This window comes from Talpa occidentalis, unplaced genomic scaffold (assembly GCF_014898055.3).
Source record: "Talpa occidentalis isolate TD23 unplaced genomic scaffold, MPIMG_talOcc4v2.1 talOcc4.5, whole genome shotgun sequence".
NCBI lineage: Eukaryota > Metazoa > Chordata > Mammalia > Eulipotyphla > Talpidae > Talpa > Talpa occidentalis.
Window position 1 is genome coordinate 6,238,894 of NW_023604861.1, and position 11,252 is coordinate 6,250,145.

Genomic DNA, 11,252 nt, shown 5'->3' on the forward strand with positions numbered 1-11,252 from the left:
GAGATGGTGTCATCTGTGAGTGGGGACACGCGCCCTGCCTCGGGGACAGATGGGGCTGCTTCTGGCCACCACAGTGCTCCCTGGATTCCAATGGTGATTTCACTAATCAGGGATGTTGGGGGTGGAGAGTCACTGAAAAACAATGAAATTAACTGTACTCCCCAAATAGGAAGCCACGAGATGACCTGTGGATATGTCATGCATTAATTATTAAATAGCAGTGGGAATGTCTGGTGTTATTAAACCCCCGTCATGTTAGGAGGGGGATAAATCACTGAACAAGTTTAGACTCAAAGGGTAGGAAGAATCACTGAGCACATGCCCAGTGAAGTGCGAGCAGCCCCCTGGGCGCTGCTATCTTTCGTGTGAATGAGCAAAGCCCCTGTGCGAGGCTCGAGCCCTGACCAGACACATGGCCTGTCCATGTCAGATAGTCTCAGTCAGCAGACGTCAGACAGCGCACAGAGCTGAAATTTTAGACAAGAGCAAAAGGTGCTTAACAATCCATCATTCTCCTCTAACCTTCCCGGTTCTATTAAAGCACCAGAGACAATGAGAAGACAACAGTGTAAGAGTATTTTAACCACCGAACATCCAAAGATCCAAGAGGAAAAGGTGATATTTATCCTGAGGTTGGAAAGGCCTCAGTGAAGAGCAGAGACACAGGGCACACACGTGTCCACTGCATTTCCTGCAAAGGGAGGGTGAGCGTGAAGAGCAGAGGTGGAAATGCCAGAGCACACTCTGAGAGTTAGATTTAAAAATGCATTTCAGGGGCCTCCCTGGTGGTGCAAGGGGTTAAGTCTCCACATTATGAAGCTATCGGCAGACACTGCGGCACGAGTTTTATCCCCGCACAGGGAGCTACCCACGTGGCACAGCAGACCTCTCCAGTCTCCCGCTGCTCCCCTCAGCAATGTATTTCAGTGGATCCACCTGTTCTGCTCCCCACTCTGTCTCTGCTGAATCTCTCACCCCCTGCACCTCTGGCCTGTACCCCAGTTCTTGTATGCATAAATAAAATAAGTCTTTTTAAACAATGCAATTCAGATGACGAAGGCCACAGGATGATGAGTCCAGCGGTCCCCAGAACACTGACTTTCAGGCTAAGCTGTTGCTTTCCTCTTTATTCCATTGGCAGTAGAAGGATTTTGGAGACTTTCAGGAGAGAAGTGACCCCACCATAACTGCACCTTAAAATGATTCATCTTGGGCCAGGAGAGGAGAGAGCCCAAGAATATTTTGCTGGGGACAGTAAATGTCCAGGCCTGGGGGAGAAGGGAGAGCATGGCAGGGATGAACAGACAGAGCAGGGTCATCAAGCAGGAACTTAGGATGATGAAATGCAGGCACAGAGGCAGAAACAAACTTGGAGGGGACTGAGAATCAAGCTCGCAAGATCAGGAGACTGTCTTAAGTGGTCCAGTGGTGAAGACTTCAGGCACTATGGACAGATTTTCCTTGACCTGCTTTCATGACGTACCCTGGTGAGGTGACTTACCTGTCAGTGCCACACCTGCCTCTTCTGTGAGGTTAAGGAATGTGTCATAATCACTGCCTCGTGGTTGGTTGTACTTTTAGAATCGAATACAGATCAGTGAATCCAAACGCTTTGAAGGATGCCTAGCTCTTAGCAAGCCCGCCAGAAATGCTACCTGTTATTATTGCCAATATTTATTAGCTGGTATTTACCTCCCCTTTCCTTTAACGTAGTCTGTCTTACAATAGATCTGACTTCTCTTGTACCCAGCCTATACTCTGTATCCTCTTTACAAATGGAAACTATTTCTTCATACTGTTCTCTCAGACAGTCCTAAGTATAATGTAATTTACAATCTATGTCTCCTGTTCTATTTCTACTTTTAAATAAACTCTGTGACTTTCTCATATGCAAAACTAATCGAATAGAATGTATTTTCCCAAAACTATCCATAGAACCATTAATGTTTATGGATCAAAAATATTGCTGCTATAATATACTTCATTATTTTACTTGAATAAATCATACCTTTACTGCAAAAGCAATTACTGTAAAAATCAGGTTCAATGCAGTCTATTAAAATAGAAAGATTTTTCTAGAAAATGAGAAAAGTGGCATAGATCACTGAGGTATATATGCACTGATTGCATGAAAAAGCGAGGAGGGATGGGGCTGGGGAGAGGGTATTCATGCTCTCTATATAAACTACATGTTTGTCTCACATGAAGTTTGTGCCATAGCCACACTGGATTTCCACACGCACAGGTCCCTCCTTGTAATCACTGTGATGTCATGCCTGGAAATCACACGGCCTTTCTGTTGTATTTTTTTTTCCAATAAACTCTTGGCATCCTATCTCTTGATCTCCACATAGAAGATGTTACTGTTGCTAAGAGATGCACACATGAATCAAGTCTGCTAAATGACACATAATAACTCCGAGGCTGAATTGCTCCAGGGTTTAGTGATGTGCCCTGACCTCAGGCTCACTTCACAGTGGCTAAAAATCACTACAATATGATGTCCAATTGGCAGTCAATGCAAGAGATCTCAGTCTCCGTGGAATTTCAAAATAACGTTGCCTAAGCACAGAATCCCCCAAATGATTGCCGGGTTATGAGATCAAAAGCTTCGTCTCGTCACTTCTGATCAACAGAGGAAGCTCCTGCACTACTTCTGTGCTGCTGGGTCAGTAAATACACGCACCCCATGTCACACACACTAGACACCCCTTCCTTCCATGTCAGCAGAACAGCACACATAGCTATGTAGAAAATTCAATTTTGTCTATGCTGAAATCTTTGTTTGCCTCTGGTTTATATAAATTCCACTCTTTCCTTGATTTTTACGTCCCAGTTTTGCAGATTGTCTTTTTACCTGACGTTTTGTCGTGATTAGAGGAAGAATATGCATGGTCGGGTCCACAGAGGTCATTCCACAAGGGGGCCAAGGTGATATTGACTTGAACACTTGGTGAAGCTGGTGTCTCCTGCGATTTTCCTCTGTACACTTGCCATTTTCCCCTGTAATTACTAAATATTTAGAAGAGGGTAACTTCAGACTGTGCAAATACGCTACTTCTTCCTTAGGCTTCCTACACAAATACCAGCATCTCTCAATGAATCTTGTGTGTTGCTTCTGTAGTATTCTACTGGTGGTGTTCTATTTTCATCCTCCACTCTGCAATTATATTTGGAGTTCTTCTCTAAGGAGAAGTTGCATTTGTCTTTATTCATTCCTTTATTTAGACGCATATTTATATTAGAATGGGGTTTTGAATTTTATTTTATCGTTGTGCTATTATCCAAATCTACCAGTATTTTATTGTTTGGGTTACTCTATTTTTGGCTATTGGGAGGGCCTTAGGATGGTTTCTATGTCCTTTTCACAATTGCATATCATTATATGTTTGATTGATTATATGTTTGATTGATTACTGTTTGATTGATTACTATAGCACACTCTTACTTTCTTGCTTCAGGCTCATCTGGTCATATTAAGAAAATTCCCTTTATTCCTAGTTTGCTGAGAAGTTGTCACTACTTTATCATTAGTGGATGTGAACTATGACACATGATTTTTCTCCATCTATTGAAATTATTATCTGATTTTCCTTGGTAGTAAATTACAATGATTAATTTTCACAGACTGAAAATATTATACAACTGCAATAAACACCAATGGCCATGAAACTTAGTTTATTACTAGTTTGCTAAGGAATTTTGCATCTATGTTCAACAAGATATTGGCCTGGCGCTCTCTATACTGGTAGTTCATCTGTATAGTTATGGTATCAGAATAGTGTCATTAAATAAGCAGAAAGTTGCTTCCTTTTTTCTGTTTTCTGGAAAAATTGCATAGTATTTATATTATTTATACCTGAAATATTCAACAAAATTCACAACTAGTCCCATTTGAGACTGGAAGTTTAATGTTTAAGGGATTTTAGATAGGAAATCAACATATAAGATAGAGATAGGGCTATTATCATTTGTGAAAATATTCCTAGCTCATATTGTGCTAAGTGGCCATCCAGATTTGGCCTGTAAGCCACAGTTTGCCAAGCTACATACCAGAGAAAATTAAGAGGTACCCACCTCCTTGTGTGTGCCCATATTTGTGAATATGTTGACATGAAATGACTAAATATATATGGAAGCAATTATGGCATGTTTCATTCTCTGAAAAGAGCTGGTCCTAGTCCTTCCCTATTGTGGAGAGAAGATTTTTTTCCAAGCAGGACTATTTGTCTATTAGTACAATAAAAATGTATACCAAAATTAGCAACTTAAAAAAATACTCAGATTTATTATCAAACAATTCTGAAGAGTGAAGTTCAAAATCAGTCTTGAGTTCAAGTGAAAATGTCAGCAGGACTGGTTCCTTCTGGAGCCTCCAAGGGGAGAATCTGTTCCCTTCTAGAGCCTGCTGCTTCCTAGATGCATGGTCCCTGCCCTTACATTACTCCCACATCTTGGATCCATCATCATGCTTCCTATTACTAATTTTGATCAGCCTCTCTATTTCTTATAAGGACTCATGATTGTATCATTCCCATCTGGAAAATCCAGGATAATCTTCCCATTTCAAGATCCCTCATTGGCAGATCCTCACATGTGCAAATTCCCTTTTACCAGCCAAGGCAACATATTTACAGGTTCTGGGGTTACATCTGGCCATCTGTGGGAGCTATGCAGCCTACCACAATGATTAATTCATGCAATGTGCCGGTTGCTTTATACTTAGGGGATTTTCATTGGCTTTCCTAGGCCAGTTAAAGATTCCTCAAGTTCACAAAAGATTTAATTCTCTCCCTCCTCTAGATAGTTTATGAATAGCAATGTAGCTGTTCAGCATTATGTCCCTGGTTCCATTGGGGCACCACATGCCTTTTCTTATTAAGCTATTATAACAACCCAGTGAGGTGGTGTTATGTCCTCATTTTAATTTTATAGGACTGTTCAACATGAGCTGGCCACATCTACTAAATCTGTTTGAATATCAGTGCATCACAGCTATCCTCCTGGCTCTCTCTGGAAAACACAGCCCTCCTCTAAAATAATCCCAGCTGGGACATGTTTGAAAAATCAGCAAAGAATGAATTTCATTGTTTCTTCCCAAATCAAATGCAGGAAATCAAGCATATGAAAATCACATTCCTCTCTCATTCTCAGAATGTAGATTAAGAAATGTTTGTAGAAATAATTAGGTCGAGAATGAACAAAGAGTTTTAAATTAATTGAATATAATCAGGTGGGCTCTCAGCTACTGTAGGTAGACAGGAAGGAAATAATTTAAGTAGATTAATGCATATTTGGAAAACTGAAGAAATTTTCACATGATTGATTACACTTACCTTTAAAATAGAGATTTTATTCAAATTTGAATTGTAAATTCCACCTATGTTTCATATAATCACATCGGAAAAGTACTATGTAGACTAGGAATTGTTAGTCACCAGCACAAAAAAAAAAAAAAAAGACAAGCATTCAAGAACTCTGGACTTGAGATGAGTTTACAGTGTAGTTGGGATTATTTCTTATTTATGAAATCTAATCTCAATGAATTGCATTAACCTTTGAGAAATAAACTATTGCATAGAGGCTATATTATGCCAAAATATAGAGAATTTTAAAATATGGGCATAAAAAATTGTGATTTAATATATAATTAGTGGTTTGATGTGTGAGCAGGTGATCCTGTGAGCAATGCTCATGAACATTTCATTAAATTTTCAGATGAATTGTTTAATTTAGCAACTGTCTTATTTTGTGCATATAAAACCAGCATAACATGAACATTTTGACAGAAATGTGTTTTTATTATGGATAGGAGACATACTTGGAGTGTGTAAATCCATAGAAGAAAAAAATTGTGGGAAAATGCACTTATGAAAGTATTGGAAATGTTGTTTTTCCTAAAAAAGGCAGAGGTCAGATGTCCCTTCTCATCACTTTGTTGCTTGGTAAATAAAGAGACGTTCCTGAAACATATTCACCAGTTAAGGATGAGGAGTGGCTGATATGCAGAATACATCTGAGCCATCTACAATACCAGCTCAAGGAAAACCACAGAGTGAACATGTTGAGAATGAGTTGTGCAAAGCCTGATGTAGCATGTAAATAAATGACAGTGGCACTTAACATCCATAAAGCCTCAAAAAAAAATGTGGCTTGAGAGATTAGAAGTGGTCAAACCTTTCAAAAGAATTTTAGACACATATTAAGGAATAAAAATTACAAACATCCCCAAAAAATCCTTACCATTGTGGGCCTCCCTGGTGGCGCAAGGGGTCAAGACACAACCTATGAAGCTGTCCGCAGGCTCTGCAGCACGAGTTCAATCCTCGGCAAGGGAGCTACCCACATGGCGCAGCAGACCTCTCCTGACTTGCCCACTGCTCCCCTCAGCAGTGTATTTCAATCAATCTGCCTGTCCTGCTCCCCACTGTCTTGATGAATGCTCTCACCCCCCACACCTCTGGACTGTACCCCCATTCTGGTATACATAAATAAATAAATCTTAAAAAAAAATCCTTATCATTGTAATTCAAGTGAATTTAGAGAAAAAAATTTGCAAGAAAATTTTAAATAACTGCTAAAATAAATAAACCAACTCTTGATAGAATACTTGAATTATGGCAATGAAGAAAAAGACAATGTGAGTATAAAGAATTCATAACATTTTTTTCTCAAATATCTTTCCTTCAAAGGAAAATGTAAGCTCTATTGCAAAAATTACTAATTTTTTCAATAAAATCAGAAAATACCCATATATGTTATGCAAAGGAAGGGAAAAACAGCATTCTGCCTTTTCTGAAGACCAAGTCACTTCACACCAGTCAACATCAGTTTCCTCTCTCCTCATTTATTCCTCTTTGGGGAAGTTTCCTTCCTGGCTTCCTAATTTTTTGTTTCTTTTTTCCTCCTGATATTTCATATTAGTCTATTTGTCTTCCCAGGATGAAGTACATGAAGTTTTCTTGATTGTGTTTCTCATCATCAATACCTCCTCATCCCTTCCTTTCCAGCCTTGGTCACAATTCTTGACAGCGTAGATTACACCCCCAGCAAGAATTTTCTCAGCTCTGAGTCACTGTGTAGACCTTGGTCTCAAGACTGCTGTTCACTCCAAGGCATTGAAACTGTCATAAGCAAAATCATCCACATCCACCATTTATGTTTTTTCAGGAAATCAAGCATATGAAAATCATAGTCCTCTCATCTCCAGAAAGTAGTTTAAGAAATGTTTGTAGAAATAATTAGGTAGAGAATGAACAAAGAGTTTTAAACTAATTAAGTATCATCAGGTGAGAGATGGAATTCTTTGCTCACACTCATTTTCCCCCTGCTCTTCTAATACAAACATACTTTGATTTAGGAAATCTTTTTTTTTTTAATTAATAAATTTTATTTTTATATTCCTCATACATTTGCAATCCCCCCATTCTGACCCCAATCCCTCCCCTCCCGCCCCCCCACCCCCAAAAAGTGTCTCTGGTTCATAGTTTTTGTTGATTTTGATTTTCACTTTCTTATAGTTATTCATTTTCCTGGTCCCTTATTTAAGTATTCTAGATTCCTGCTATGAGTGAGACCATCCGGTATTTTTCTTTTTCTTTTTGGCTTATTTCGCTGAGCATGATCCCTTCCAGCGCCATCCATGTTGCTGCAAATTGCATGTGTTTATCTTTTTTGAATGCTGAGTAATATTCCATGGTGCATATGTACCACATCTTCTTGATCCAGTCATCTATTTTTGGGCATTTGGGCTGTTTCCAAAGCTTAGCTATTGTAAACAGTGCTGCTATAAACATAGGGGTTCAGGTGTTCTTTGGAATTAATGTTCTGTGTCCTTTGGGTAAATACCTAGGAGTGGAATTGCTGGATCCTGTGGAAGCTCTATGTTTAGTAGGTCCAGAAATCTTCACACAGCTCTCCATAGTGGTTGGACCAGTTTGCACTCCCACCAACAGTGCAGAAGAGTTCCTTTTTCTCCACACCCTCGCCAACATTTGTTGTTGCTAGTTTTTTTAATATGTGCCATTCTCACTGGTGTGAGATGGTATCTCATGGTAGTTTTGATTTGCATTTCCCTGATTGCAAGTGATGTTGAACATTTTTTCATATGCCTGTTGGCCATTTGCATTTCCTCTTCAGAGAAGTTTCTTTTTAGCTCCTCTGTCCATTTTTTAACTGGATTATTTTCTTTGTTGTTGTTGAGTCTCATCAGCTCTTTGCAGATTTTTGTGATCAGTCCTTTATCATTAGTGTTGTGTGCAAAAATTTTCTCCCAGTTGGTGGGGTTTCTCTTTGTTTTTGTTATTGTCTCTTTTGCTGTGCAGAAGCTCTTTAATTTGATGTAGTCCCAGCTGTTTATCTTTGCCTTCACTATCACTGCTTTGGGTGATGTGTCTGTAAAGATGTCTTTGATGTGCAAATCCCGTAGTGTTTCGCCTATATTTCCTTCTATGTATTTTATGGTTTCAGGTCTTATGTCTAGTTCTTTAATCCATTTTGAGTTGATTTTTGTGTATGGTGTGAGGTAGTGGTCAAGCTTCATTCTTTTGCATGTAGCGACCCAGTTTTCCCAGCACCATTTATTGAACAAACTTTCTTTGCTCCAATGCATAGCCTTTGCTCCTTTGTCAAATATTAGTTGACCATAAATCTGTGGGTTTATTTCTGGATTTTCTATTCGATTCCATTGGTCTGTATGTCTGTTCTTGTTCCAATACCATGCAGTTTTGATGATTATGGCTTTGTAGTAGAGTTTGAAGTCTGGGAGTGTGATGCCTCCATTCCCTTCTTTTTTTTTCAGGAGAGCTTTGGCTATTCGGGGTTTTTTGTGATTCCATATGAATTTCATCAATAATTGTTCTATTTCTTTGAAGAATGACATTGAAATTTTGATTGGAATAGCATTGAATCTGTATATTGCTTTTGGTAGGATGGCCATTTTAATAATGTTTATTCTCCCAATCCATGAGCAGGGGATGTTTTTCCATTTCTTTGTGTCTTCTTCTATTTCTTTTAACAGTGTTTTATAGTTTTCTTTGTATAGGTCCTTTACCTCTTTCATCAAAGTTTCCAGCTGTGACTTCTGTGTGATATCCGCATAGCTCCAGATCATATATAAAACTGCTCAACAAACATTTCCACTGGACAGCCAGTGGACACCTAAAACGTATGTCAAAAACTGAATTCATAATATTTGTCCTGGAATATTAATTCATCACATTATTCCACTTCTAAACTATTCCCAGATTCATTTATGATTTGTTTTCCAGTTATCTAAACCAGAAAACTAAGAGTTGTGCTATCACATCTTTTATCCACATACAATTAATCATGGACTTCCAGTTTTACATGTTATTCTCAAAACGTTTCCTCTCTCACATTATTGATGCTACTGGTCTAGCACATTCCATAGCCTTCAAATTTGGCTTCCCTACCCCAAACTCTATCTACTGCTGGGGAGGGAGGGTTCCCTCTCTAATATATAAATCAGACTTCTGTCCCTCCTGTCTTAAGAAGTCACTGGTCACTCTTATTCCCTTGTGCATAGTACTCTGCAAATAAGCCTGCCATCTTCTGCCTCATTTCATGTCACTGGTCATTTAATAACTTATGCTTCAAATAGTGCCCTCACATACTCAGTGTGTGTGATATCTTGGTGCCCTGTTCACACTATTCCCTCTTCTGAACTGCCCCTCACTCTACATTGTTACCCACATGTCCCTTACAAAGATGACCTCTTACTATCCACTTGGGGTTTGGTAGTCTTTCTCTGACCCCAGATTCCCCACACTCCACATGAATGCCGTGTTTGTTCCAGACCCTTGAAGACAGATACTCTCCCTAAGAACATCTTTATACCTCAATGTCAAACATTTAGAACAATGTGTGGAATAAATATTTGTTAAAACACTGTTTAAGCACTGATCGCTTGCAATTACAACTCATGAAATTTGTAACAGTAGGTATCCTATCACTGATGTAACAGTGTAAATTTTGTATAAAATTAGTGTCTTAAGGCTGTCTAAATTTATTCGCTTACAACAACTAAGAAAAATCTCCCCAGTGGTGCAGTGGGTTGAGTGCTGCACTGTGAAGGTGTCCGCAGCCTCTGCAACCCAAGTTCGATTCCCATATGGCCAGGGAGATACCCACATGGCGCAGCAGACCTCTCCTGTCTCGCCCGCTGCTCCCCTCAGCAGTGTCTTTGGTTCATCTACCTGTTCTGCTCCCCGCTCTGTCTCTGGTGAATCCTCTCACCCTCCTGCACCTCTGGCCTGTACCCCAGCTCTTATATAAAAATAAATAAATCTTTAAAAAAAAAGAAATGTTGACAATAAAATATATTTTACATATACAAAATACAGATTATTTATATATAATGAATATTAGAGATACATTATATTTATAAATATATATTAAAATGTAAATGTATTATTCATGTAAATATATACACGTGTGTTTATTTGGTATTACTCTTGGTACCCATAAATAAAAACAAAAATAATTTCTGTTAAATATCTTGTAAACAGAATTTCATCTCAAGATCCTTAAAAAGAGACTGTAAGATGCAGCAAATGGAAGGGAAGGTACATGTGCAAGTGATTCTGTGAGCTGCTTTTAAACTAATATTTAAACAAATAGAATACATTGATTCTAACATTAGCATTATTCATAGTCTTCGATTTCACTTATGAATGATAAACCAAATTTCTCCTTAGAGATGATACAAACAGTTTTTATCCTATATATAAAGGACCATTATTTTAAAATTCCACGTATTGAAATAACATATTAAGCAACATTATTTCACAAAATATCATCTTGACTGGAACAATACTGGGGCTTCCTGCTTCTTTCCTGCTGGTGTCAGGCTCTGCGGGGCGGGGCCGACGCCCCCCAGTCTGATGAGGTGTGACTGACTCGCCACCTGTGGCTGCGGAAATGCACATTTGGGGGCCCCAGCTTGGGCTCAAACACGGAAAGGCTTTGAGGTCATCTTTAAAATATGATTTTCTTTCTCTTTTCGAGGTTAAGTATAATATAATGGAAGTTTGGGATTCCTAGCAGCTTTTGTTTTTTTGCAGGGTCTTGAAATAATTTCAAGTCATGTTTAACTGAAATGTATCCTAATGTCCCTCAAGATACTGTGTATGGTAGCAATTAATCTGAAATTCAAGATAAAACCTCCTCTAGAGTTTTCAAGTAAAAAAATATCATGAAAGAATATCATTGACAATTCCTGATGCCTAATT